The sequence below is a fragment of the Schistocerca nitens genome, chromosome 8 (assembly GCF_023898315.1).
Source record: "Schistocerca nitens isolate TAMUIC-IGC-003100 chromosome 8, iqSchNite1.1, whole genome shotgun sequence".
Lineage (NCBI taxonomy): Eukaryota > Metazoa > Arthropoda > Insecta > Orthoptera > Acrididae > Schistocerca > Schistocerca nitens.
This window is the reverse complement of record NC_064621.1, coordinates 41,703,324-41,716,642: the sequence shown is the minus strand read 5'-3', so window position 1 is coordinate 41,716,642 and position 13,319 is coordinate 41,703,324. Positions and strand designations below refer to the sequence as shown.

Genomic DNA, 13,319 nt, shown 5'->3' with positions numbered 1-13,319 from the left:
TTCTTGTATGAAATGAGGACTGGTACGCAGAAGAGACTAAATGCCATATAGCGAGCGAGGTGGCGCAGTGGTTAGCACACTGGACTCGCATTCGGGAGGACGACGGTTCAATCCCGTCTCCAGCCATCCTGATTTAGGTTTTCCGTGATTTCCCTAAATCGTTTCAGGCAAATGCCGGGATGGTTCCTTTGAAAGGGCACGGCCTTTTTCCTTCCCAATCCCTCCCTAACCCGAGCTTGCGCTCCGTCTCTAATGACCTCGTTGTCGACGGGACGTTAAACACAAACCACCACCACCACTAAATGCCATAAACACGCTATTGTACCATTTATATCGAGTATTGATCTTAAATTAAATTTTTTTTTGTAGTACTGTTAACCAGGAAGACTTTATAATAGCATATTCCAGTAGAAGATGCAACTCTAGTTAGTGCGTAGACGCCCAGCTGCGAGTTAACAGGTTTAGAAACGCGTTTTGTCTGCTGAGCTGAACGAGCGAGACAGTTCAGGCCTATGTGACGTACGCGCTGCGGCCTGTCTTTCTCGTGGGCCTCGCTTACAAGGGAACCTCCCCATCGCACCCCCCCCCCCCCCTCAGATTTAGTTATAAGTTGGCACAGTGGATAGGCCTTGAAAAACTGAACACAGATCAATCGAGAAAACAGGAAGAAGTTGTGTGGAACTATGAAAAAAAAAAAAGCTAAATATACAAACTGAGTAGTCCATGTGCACCGGGCACCATGCGGTTCTAGGCGCTACAGTCTGGAACCGCGTGACCGCTACGGTCGCAGGTTCGAATCCTGCCTCGGGCATGGATGTGTGTGATGTCGTTAGGTTAGTTAGGTTTAAGTAGTTCTAAGTTCTAGGGGACTAATGACCTCAGATGTTAAGTCCCATAGTGCTCAGAGCCACTTAGTCCACGTGCATGATAGGCAATATCAAGGACATGTGAGCTCAGGCGCGCCGTGGTCCCGTGGTTAGCGTGAGCAGGTGCGGAGCGAGAGGTCCTTGGTTCAAGACTACCTTCGAGTGAAAAGTTTAATTTTTTTTATTTTCAGACAAGTATTATCTGTCCGTCCGTCCGTCCGTCCGATGTGAGGTAACTGCGCCCTAGTATGGGGACGCTACACCTAAACCGAAAAATTTGAAAACGTTAAAAACATATGTTTTGACCGAGCACAGGGAAAACTGTGCGACTGTGGAACTGTTGCATTCATTTGTTGCAGTTTACGTGACAAACTCTTATGTTTTCATCACTTTTTTGGGAGTGATTATCACATCCACAAGAAAACCTAAATCGGGCAAGGTAGAAGAATATTTTTACCCATTCGGCAAGTGTACAAGTTAGGTGGGTCGACAACATATTCCTGTCATGTGACGCACATGCCGTCACCAGTGTCGTATAGAATATATCAGACGTGTTTTTCTGTGGAGGAACAGGTTGACCTATGACCTTGCGATCAAATGTTTTCGGTTCCCCATTGGAGAGGAACGTCCTTTCGTCTACTAATCGCACGGTTTTACGGTGCGGTCGCAAAACACAGACACTAAGCTTATTACAGTGAACACAGACGTCATTGAACGAACGGACAGATCATAACTTGGCGAAAATAAAAAATTAAACTTTTCACTCGAGGGAAGACTTGAACCAAGGACCTCTCGTCCCACAGTTGCACACGCTAACCACGGGACCACGGCGCTCCTCAGTTCACATCATCCTTGATGTTGCTTATCTTGCGCATGGGCTACTATGTTTGTATATTTTGCTTATTTTTTCCATAGTTCCATACAACTTCTTCCTGTTTTCTCGATTGATGTGTGTTCAGTTTTTCAAGGCCTATCCACTGTGCCAACTTATAACTAAATCTGAGGAGGGCGCGATGGGGAGGTTCCCTTGTTAGAAACATGTGACGTCACGCCTCTATCAGTAACGAGCCAAGGGGTGAAACGGACTGTCGCAGAGGCTACAACACCCCTTGTTCCTTCGCGGATGGCCGTAAGCCGTGGGTTTTCTGCAAGAAATTCACTAGCTCACGGCGCAAGACTCCGGAGTGTTTTAATACGCGTGATACGTTAACCTGCTGCGAACTTACCCTCGTTCGGTGGAAGCAGCTTATTGTGTGACACATTTAAGGCGCGCGGCCAACGTAGTAAACGGGCGAGCAGAGCCTAACGGTAGCGGAACACACACCGTCTTTGCGAGGTCTTCTACCAGAGGGCAAAGGCCTCAGACGCTCGCCAAGGCTGCTGCAGGGCCAGCGTGCAGCTATTGTGGGAACAGCGGGCGTGACCACGCGGTACAGCTTTAGCGCTGCTCTGGCGCTTGTAAGGCCGAACGCTGCTGCCAGAGAGCCACGGTAAACGCACTTTCTGCACGGCAGCAGGAAAATCACCGAAGGCCTATAAAGATGGAAAAAGATGAGCAGCAATAACAATTTTCTAGTTGGATGTGATGTGCAGTTTTTCATCTGTTAACTGTTACAGGTATCACGGTCTGGTGGTGATTTCACTGCTGCACAAGCCTCACACCGACACTCAACTCAGTCGTCAAATCTCCAACAGTCCCATGAACTATTTGCAATAATCTTATTGAAACGCGGACGTAGTTCGAAATAAATGTAAATACGGTAGCGGGTATTCCGTATTAAAAGTCGTTTACAGTAACAAACAGACCAAGCATTTTGCACTACGTGACGCTTACGAGATTGTCTACAAAATAATAGGTCTAAGTAAAATTGATATCCTCTTTTATTACAACTATTTTTTTTAAAAAAAAGCGAAATAATGAGTTTCTCCTGTTCCCTTTAATGCCAGTGAGGTACCGTGTGCATTGTGTCGTGCCGTCTCAGCGGTTTATTACTAATAAATCAGCAGCATTTCAAAATTGGTTATTTTTATTCTCACGCAAAACCTAAATTTAGTCATGCAGTTGGAATTAATTTCATCTGTGTGTCTTACTTGCTACGCTCACGACTATGTCGCACGACTTATTTCTAAAAGATAATCTCAGATGGAAATAATTGTTTGTCCTTTTAAGGTGAACAACAATATGTGCCTTTTTTTGTCGGTCATCTTGTTAATGAAGTGAAATTGCGTCCTTATGGAATCTCGTCTCAGTTATGTGACTGGATTTGCGATTTCCTGTCAGAGAGGTCACAGTTCGTGGTAACTGACGTAAAAATGGCTCTGAGCACTATGCGACTCAACTTCTGAGGTCATTAGTCGCCTAGAACTTAGAACTAATTAAACCTAACTAACCTAAGGACATCACACACATCCATGCCCGAGGCAGGATTCGAACCTGCGACCGTAGCGGTCGCTCGGTTCCAGACTGTAGCGCCCAGAACCGCACGGCCGCTCCGGCCGACGTAAAGCCATCGAGTAAAACAGAAGTGATATCAAGCGTTCCCCAAGGTAGTGTTGTACGCCCTTTGCTGTTCCTTATCGGTATAAACGATTATGGAGGCAATCTGAGCAGCCGCCTTCGGTTGTTTGCAGATGACGCTGTCGTTTATCGACTAATAAAATCATCAGAAGATCAAAACAAACTGCAAAACGATTTAGAAAAAAAATCTAAATGGTGCGAAAAGTGGCAGTTGACCCTAAAAGTGTGAGGTCATCCACATGAGTGCTAAAAGGAATTCGTTAAAATTCGGTTACACGATAAATCAGTATAATCTAAAAGCCGTAAATTCAACTAAATACTTAGTTATTACAATTACGAACAACGTAAATTCGAAAGAACACATAGAAAATGTTGTGGGGAAGGCTAACCAAAGGCTGCGTTTTATTGACAGGACACTTAGAAAATGTACCAGACCTACTACGGAGAGTGCCCACACTACGCTTGTCCATCCTCATTTAGAATACTGCTGCGCGGTGTGGGATCCTTACCAGATAGGACTGACGGAGTACATTGAAAAAGTTCAAAGAAAGACAGCACGGTTTGTATTATCGCGAAATATGGGAATGAGTGTCACAGAAATGATACAGGATTTGGGCTGGAAATCATTAAAAGAAAGGCGTTTCTCGTTGCGACGGAATCTTCTCACGAAATTTCAATCACCAACTTTCTCGTCCAAATGCGAAAATATTTTGTTGCCACCAACCTACATAGGGAGGAACGATCACCACGATAAAATAAGGAAAATCAGAGCTCCTACGGAAAGATATAGGTGTTCATTCTTTCCGCGCACTATACGAGATTGGAATAATAGAGAATTGTGAAGGTGGTTTGATGAACCATCTGCCAGGCACTTAAATATGATTTGCAGAGTATCCATGTACATGTAGATGTAAATGTCAACATTCATGTTACTTTCGCTTAGGTAACCAGTTTACAGTTACAGCATGAAAAAAAATCTCTTCTTGTTTTGCTCTCTGCGTGTCTGATCTGAAGTGCAGTTGTCTTTAAACAGACATAGCGTTACATAGTAATCTCAAAATGGTGTAGCTAACACGCCACTCTTTATTTTTGCACTCCTAGAAGTGCACCACCTGTTCGGGATTTGACCCGTGTAGACTAAGTACCGGCTGATTCAAAAAAGAAAGAACGGATTTCAGTTGTTTATTATAGACAAACTACAAAATATAGAAACAAATTGCGTAGGTCACTAGATAGAGGAAGGTTTTCACACATTTGTGTTGTTGTTTGTTTGTAGTAACATGACCACTACACCAAAGGAGAAATCATTTTGTCTGTTAGAATTTGTGCGCAATCAATCCATTGTTCCTTGCTTTTGGCTTTCCAGTTCATCAGACGTCACACCTTGGCAGTTCTTCTTTGGATAAATAGAGTCTTTGTCCCACTTATGGCAGCTACTCTTCAAGAGCTGAGAAATCGAATTCTTGAAGACGTCGATTCAGTAAACAGCGATCTGTTGATTTGATTCGCGTGTGGAATGAAATGGACTAGCATTTCGATGTTTCTCGAACAACGCGTGGTGCTCATGTAGAGTGTACGATGTACTGTTAGTGCGAACGTAAAACTCAACCTTCCTGTATCGACCAGCATACTCAACATGTTTCTGTCTTTCATAGCTTTGTAAGTAGGCTGTTTAGGTTTTTATGTTGGTAACGCCACGTAGCGTTCCATATGAAAATCACTGACTGTGCTGTGTGCAGTCTGTGGCTGGTATTCATTGTTAGAAATTGCTCTAGTAGTGTTGGGCAGTTGGCTGTTAACAGCGCGTAGCGTTGCGCAGTTGGAGGTGAGCCGCCAGCAGTGGTGGATGTGGGGAGAGAGTTGGCGGAGTTTTGAGAGCGAATGATCTGGACGTGTGTCCGTCAGAGAGAGGAAATTTGTAAGACTGGATTTCATGAACTGATATATATATATATATATATATATATATATATATATATATATTGACTTTTGAACACTATTAAGGTAAATACATTGTTCTTTATCAAAGTCTTTCATTTGCTAACTATGCCGATCAATAGTTAGTGCCTTCAGTAGTTAGAATCGTTTATTTAGCTGACAGTATTGGCGCTCGCTGTATTGCATTAGTTCGAGTAACGAAGATTTTTGTGAGATAAATGATTCATGAAAGGTATAGGTTATTGTTAGTCAGGGCCATTCTTTTGTAGGGATTATTGAAAGTCAGATTGCGTTGCGCTAAAAATATTGTGTGTCAGTTTAGTGTTGATCAGAATAAGTAAAGAGAGTAATGTATGAGTACGTTCAGTTTTGCTCAGCTGTTTGAAAATCAAATAACGTAAGAGGTTTATCAGCACAGTCATTCAATAATTTTTCTAAGGGGACGTTTCAGCTTGTAATAAAGACCTGAAAACTTTTTTTTAATGGTCCTCTATATTGATCGAAATGAGAGCCGCGAGCGCCGTTCTCGCTTTCGACTGCTCGACCAGAGCGCTACCAGAGCAGGAGCAAGTTCTGAAATTATTCATTTGTTTCATGGCAAGTGAGAAAGAGGTTAGATGGGTCCAGACCGCTGAACGACTGGGTGACCGACCCACCACCTGAGTAGGAGTGGGTCCTTGGCCGACAGGTGGAAGCTCGGGCTAGTAAGCGGCGAAGGGCGAGAGGTGCATCCGCCTCTCCGGAGTGCGGGGTGCACTTGCCGAGGAGCGTCGAGTGAAATCGACGATGACGGAGCCACCGATGGGGACCAGTGCGCTGGCGACGGCGCGCTGAACCCTGCAGTTCGAAGAGTGCCCTTGGCCTTGGGGCGAGGCCGGTGGGCGAGCTGCCTCATGTCCCCCCCCCCCCCCCCCATGCCAGAGGAGCCGGTCCGGGGTAAGAGACGGGCTCCCACTTCTTATCACTCGTTACTCATCATGGCGGCATCTGAAACGAGTGATTCTTGTGCGACCAAACGCGCTTCTACTGCGCCTGATCCCTCTCCCCAGGACGAGCTGGGACAGGCAGAAGGTGAATTTGAAACTGTAACGCAGAGACATGGCAGAATTTCACTGCTCTTGGAGCAGAACGTCAAAAATGGCAAAATAAGCCAGGCGGCCTTAACAATTATAAAAAATGAACTCACTGCATGGGCCATTGCCCACGCAAAACTGGAAGGCCGATTAGAGGAATTAGAAAAAGAAAATAGCAGACTGAGGAACCAACCGACTAAGACCTGGGCGGCGGTGGCTGCGCAAGCGCCATCTAAACCGCACACTACAAAAGACACCATTGATCAAGCAGTTAAAAGAACAGACACTGCGGTCTTTCTCAGGACATTGCCTGGGCAAGACACCAGTGTAAAGAAAATTCAGGAGCTGCTTACAAAAACTGTGAACCCAGCTAAAGACAAAATTAAAATAAAGAGAATTAAACCCAGCAAAAATTCGGTAATTGTAGAAGTAGCTTCAGAGGAAGACAAAGATAAATTATTAAATCATCAGAAGCTAAACTCACTGGTAAAATGCGAACCACCTAAGAAAAGAAATCCATTAGTAATACTCTATGACGTACCAACAGTAATGACTGACGAAGAACTAATGAACACAATTAAAGAACAAAATTTTGATGATGTAAATGAGGAGGAATTTCAAAAGAGTTTCAAACTGAGATTTAAGACGGGGCCTCGGGGGCGTGATGTGGTTCATCACGTTGCTGAGGTCACGGCACCAATGTGGAGGAAAATTACAGCAATGGGCAGACTATATGTGGGTTTTCACTCCGTCAGTGTCAGAGACTACATCGTGGTACCTCGCTGCCATAATTGTGGTGACCTGGACCACATCCTAAGGCTGTGTACCAGGGAGTCGGCCTGCACGAAGTGTGGTACAAGTGGACACAACCGCAAGGACTGCAAAGCAGCAACGGTCTGTATTCCATGCAAAACCCGAGGGAAAAAGTCATGTGGAGCCTCGGGACGCAATTGCCCAACATACAGAATGTTGGAACAACGTTTAATTTCCAAAATTGACTATGGCTGATCACAGCCCACCAAACAGGATGCCAAAACGAAAGTCCCCTAGTAAGAGGAGGCGGGATGCTATGAGGGCAACCAAGTTTAAGAACTACCTGGCGGCGCTTTCGAGTGCCACAAAGATACAGACAATAGATAAGGCCATACAAACAGAGCCTTACATGATAAATATAAGCATACAAACAGATGTCCCTGTACTGAACACAGATCCCGCCCCTCAACGCCGGGAAACGAAGCCGACAATTCATCAAAAGCGGCAAGGGCATCCCATAACTATAATATCCCAGACAGAACTCAAGGAAAACCGACCCCTCCAAGATGGTGCTATTACAAGTACAATTGTGAAGTCCACTGCGCAGAATACTCAGGTGGTCAGGTTGCCACCCGTGGACCCGGTAAGGGTGTACCCTAACATCGAGTTCACGATGCAACTGGCCAGGCTGGAAGAGCCGATTACCCTGACCGCAGCCTTACGGCATGTGGTTCGAGTAGGACACGCAGAGGGTAAAAAGGTAACCTTCTCGGTAATGGAGGCTGTAGACAGAATTCAGCTCAAGTCAGTGAATCTCCCCACGGATTTCGGAGCCCTGCGGGACCTGCTGAAAAAAGTATTTGAGAGACGTGGTGAAACATTTAACCTTCAGAACATCTACGAACAGGCCGTACTGGCAAATGGACGAATTGCTTTTGACTGGAGCAAGACCTGGCCGGACGACCACATACACACATATTCTCCATGACGACTGAGATAAAAATTGGACAATTAAATACGCATAACAGTCGACTTGTGATGCAGGAGCTCCGAAAAGAGGTGGAGGAGAGGAGACTGGACGTGCTCTGCCTACAGGAGCCGTACTCCCAAGCAGGGAAAATAGCTTTTGCGGCCACAACTTGGCAAATTGTCAGCAGAGAGGAGGACCCTAGAGCAGCAATACTAGTAACAAACAAACTCTTAAGGGTTACTACGCTCTCTCAATTTACAACTCGTCACTGCAACGTCGTGGAGCTTCAGTCCCCAATGGGAGTAATTATTCTTATAAATACGTATTTTCAATACGGAGACGACATTGAGCTACATCTAGAACATCTAGTAAGAGTTACCACGGCGTTGCGGGGACGGAGGATAATCATAACAGCTGACATAAATGCAAAATCCCCCCTGTGGTACAGCGGCACCAGAGACGCAAACGGCGAAAAAGTAGAAGACTTCATTATGGCCTCCCAGCTCGTGGTGGCCAATAGACCGGGCAATCCTCCTACCTACACAGCAGGAGGAGGAATAGGTACGAATATAGATGTGACCCTCACGTCACACAATGCAGCTAATTTAATTAAGAACTGGATAGTTGTAAGTAATGCCACCACGAGCGACCACAACCTGATAACCTTTACTCTAAGTGATAGAGAATGCCGCTGGAACATGGGGTGGGAGGTGCAATTTAACTATAACAAGGCAAATTGGGAACTTTTAGCAAGGGAGTGCGACATTCCCCCCTTACCAGAAGGTGACGTACATCAAGACATAGACGTAGACGAAAGAGCCGAGGAACTGGTGAGTGCAGTACATAGAGCGGTGCGGGCCGCTGTACCAACCAGGAGGAAGGCCGTAGCGGCCTCGCCAACACCATGGTCGCCCGAATTAGAGGAGTTACGGCAATCTGTCAGAAGGCTAAGGAGAAACTACCAGCGCAGTGTCGTCTGGCTGGAAAGACAAAGATGGCAGTTGCAATACAGGGAGGCCAAGCAAAGATTCCAAAAGGAGTTGCGTGAAGTAAGAATGCGTAGCTGGGAAACCTACGTATTAAACCAGTTGGCCTTAGATCCGTGGGGTCTCCCTTATAAATTAGTAAGGGAAAAAATCCGCTCTCCCCTGGAGTTAACAACGGTCAGGCGAGGGGACGGGATGACGGAGTCTTGGCAGGAAACTGCTGAGGTCCTTCTCCAGTCCCTGCTGCCTGACGACAATGCGGATGAAGAAAATGAAATTCAGAAGCAACTGCGTGACGCATATCTTGTGGACTATAACAACAACACGGCAGTCTACCCATTCTCGGAAGAGGAGGTGGCTGCACAAATAAGATCCCTAAAAAGAGGGAAAGCTCCAGGACCAGACGGCATTGTGGCTGAGGTGATGCAATTTTTGGCACCCCAGTTAGTCGCGCCGTTAACCCACCTATTCAATGAATGTCTCAGACAAGGAAGGTTTCCCACGAGGTGGAAAACCGCGAATGTGATAATAATTAAAAAAGGACAGGATAAAGATCCAACCGAGGTTAAATCCTACAGGCCAATCTGCCTATTGGACCTGTTCGGGAAGCTCCTAGAGAAACTGTTGGCTGACAGATTGACGGCTCATCGGGTACTGTGGGGGATGAGCAGCAGGCAGTTCGGCTTCAGGCCGGGGCGGTCGGCATCTGATGCCATCGCTCTGGCGGCCGAGGTCTGTGGCTCGACCCCGCAAAAGTACGTCGTCGGCATCATGGTGGATATCAGTGGCGCCTTTGACAACCTGTGGTGGCCTTCGCTCTTCTCCTGCTTGCGGGAGAAAGAGTGTCCAGGGCCGCTTTATGGGTGTCTGAGGAGCTATTGTAAAGACAGGAAGGTCTGGCTATCATCCCCTAGCGGGAGAATTGGAAAAGTAATCACAAAGGGGTGTCCCCAGGGCTCTGTTTTGGGTCCCCTGTTCTGGGATATCCAAATGGAACCACTATTAGATGAACTACAACAAAGTGAGGAGGTGCTAGAGGTGATAGCCTACGCAGACGACCTCCTTCTGCTGGTCGGCGGCCGAAGCCGAGAAGACATCGAACCAAAGATTGCAAGGGCCATTGAAAAACTGCACCAATGGTGCCTTAACACAAAAATGAAAATATCTCCTACCAAATCCACATATCTACTGCTAAAAGGTCAGCTTATTAGGAATCCCACGGTTAGAATTGATGGCTCGCCAGTTCTTCGGCGACGAGAGGCGCGATATCTGGGAGTTGTAATTGACGAGAGATGGAACTTCGGAAAACACATAGAAGCCGTAACTCAGAGAGCCCTCCAGTTACTAAATAATCTCATTTCCATTGGACACAAACGATTTCATCTTCCCCCTCATCTCATCAAACTCTATCACAACAGCATCTTGACCTCAGTAGTGGGTTACGGCTCGGGAGTCTGGGCGCACAGGCTCACGCGGGTCGTGCCCGCCATGATAGTGAGAAGAGTCCAAAGAAATATGATTCTAAGATCAGTGGGGGCCTACAGGACATCACCGGGGGGAGCTCTGTTAGTCATAATGGGGCTCTGCCCGTTGGACATTAAAATACGTGAGCAAGCGGCATGGTACTGGGCAAAGAAAGGGAATGGAGAAAAAATAATAGATATTATGGGTGTGAGGGTAGAGGACAAGAGGGAAATAAGAAACCGAGGGGAGGAATTGTGGCAGAAGAACTGGGAGGAAGACGAAACGGGGAGAAGAACATTCCGATTTCTACCTGATGTTAAAGAACGCGGGACTATGCAATATTTTGAACCCTCACGTGGACTCATTCACTTTCTCACTGGTCATGGACCCTATCCGACATATCTATGTCGGTTCGGAAAAAGGGCAACCCCCGAGTGTGACTGTGGCGCGGCGGAGGGAACTCCTGATCATGTGATTTTCGAGTGCCCTCTCTTCAACGACGTGGCGACTGCACTCAGAGACAGACTACCGCACAATGAGACATACAATCTACTAAGACAGGAAGACACTTTCCGTATCTTGAATGCTCTGGCGGAAGAGGTATCGCGAAAGGTCTTAATAGAATATTTGAGGGATCAAGAAGAATAGATATAGAACTCTCAACCAACCGATTATGACCTGGTCCCAGTCCCATACCGCCTGTGCGTGGAATGGCCGACTCCCTTCAGTTGGAAACCGCCATGCATAGGATCAGGGGGATGGGATCTTTTGCACCGATCACGACAAAGCACCGATTATGACGTAGGGTAAGCTAGTTGTAGTAGGACGTAATTAGAATACTAACATAGGAAGCTGCAGCGATTACTAACCTTGGCCGGCCCGGTGCCAGGGGCATGCTCCCCGGGGTTAGCTCGAGGAGCCTGGCCACTCCAAGTAGGTTTATATAATTGCTGGCACACCTGTGACGCTGCAGTTAGTAGTTAATTCTAGGTTAGAAGTAGGTAATAATCAAACTGCCCATTGTTGTTGTAGGAGACTAACACACCTTAGGAATTAAATAGTAGCTCACTAACAAAAAATTGTAATCTAAGCTGCAAAAATTTTTCAATCTATGTAACAATAAAAGGCCCACTAATCATGTAAGGAAGTGGGTCACATATGTATAATTACTATTGTATTATTGATATGTCAATAAAGATTTAAAAAAAAAAAAAAAAAGTGAGAAATGACGAGTCAGTAGAGATATGTTTCAGTTAAAGTGAGTGCCTAATCAAATGGCTCTGAGCACTATGGGACTCAACTGCTGAGGTCATTAGTCCCCTAGAACTTAGAACTAGTTAAACCTAACTAACCTAAGGACATCACAAACATCCATGCCCGAGGCAGGATTCGAACCAGCGACCGTAGCGGTCTTGCGGTTCCAGACTGCAGCGCCTTTAACCGCACGGCCACTTCGGCCGGCGAGTGCCTAATCGATAAGAGAGAGAGAGAGAGAGAGAAAGAGAGAGTCGAAAAATAATAACACTACACACAACCACGAATGCCGGAAAAGGAGAAGTGTAATGTCACGTTGTTACTGGTAGAGGACTGACGATTCTTCTACAACAAAATGCATGTGAGTTTCTAACTGACGCTAGTGTTTTTCACCATACAATACTATCCAGAAACAATGTAAATAAATGTTACCAAAGACAAGGCGTTCAAAAGCCGCCACTAGTGCACGGAAGGTAACGTGTAAACAAACCATCCCGCAGTAATAACAATAAGAAAAACTGCTCACACGTGTGCTGCTACTCACGCACAGCTTTAGGTTCCTTAGTGAATAAGACCCGAGACGTTACGACATGCTGAAAAGTTCGCGGAACCTACCTCTAAATCGTCGCTAGACACCGGCGCCCGACTGCAGCGCGGCCGTCCTCTGCTTGTCAACGCCCCGACACGGCCGTCGCGACTGGCCGCTTTCGCCGCCTCGTCTGCTCCCCTTCCAGCCGGCCCACGGCGCACCGCCTCCCGGCTGCAGGCTCCCCTCTTACGTAAGCAGCCGTGACGCAGCAGCGCCGGCCGCCAGTTTGTAGCGGAAGGGTCGCACAGTGTTTCACGGCCGCCGTCCCTCCCTGTCGGGCTACGGGCGCTGTGGCACCGATATGCGTGAATTCCGCCGACGACCGACATCGGCCGAAGATGGTACATCGTTTCAAATCAGTACGCCACTACGTAATGTACAGGCAGCTTCTCAACCCTCTGACCACAAATAAAATATTATCAAGAAAGTTTGGATTTCTGAAGGGTTCTGATATCGAGAAGGCTATTTACACCTACAGTGAAAATGTACTTAATTCATTAAATAACAAATTACAAGCAGCAGGTATTTTCTGTGATTTGTCAAAGGCATTTGATTGTCTGAACCACAACATCCTTTTAAGCAAATTAGAATTCTATGGTGTCACGGGCAGTGCTGCAAAATGGTTCAAACTGTACCTCGAGAACAGGAAACAAAGGGTGTTAGTGCAAGGGACTAGTGAATTAAGTCATCAGTCATCGTCAGAATGGGAAGAAATTACATGTGGTGTCCCGCAAGGATCCATCTTAGGGCCATTGCTTTTTTTTGTGTACACTAATGATCTTTCATCAGTTACACTGCCAGAAGCAGTGTTCGTTTTGTTTGCAGATGACACAAGTATTGCAATAAATAGTATGTAGAGTTAAGTTCTAGAAAGACCTGCTAATGATATTTTCATTGATATTAATAAA

The 13,319-nt window shown here is 46.2% G+C and overlaps 1 protein-coding gene across 1 annotated transcript in view; it reads right to left on the bottom strand.

Annotated features, from left to right (window-relative positions):
* The window catches only part of LOC126199058 (UDP-glycosyltransferase UGT5-like), a 168,286-nt gene extending 155,719 nt beyond the window's left edge, over window positions 1–12,567 (bottom strand). The window contains exon 1 of the mRNA XM_049935769.1: window positions 12,438–12,567. The gene's annotated coding sequence lies outside the window, so the exon portion shown is untranslated. The remainder of the gene's footprint in view (window positions 1–12,437) is intronic.
* Between the last annotated feature and the right edge of the window lie 752 nt (window positions 12,568–13,319).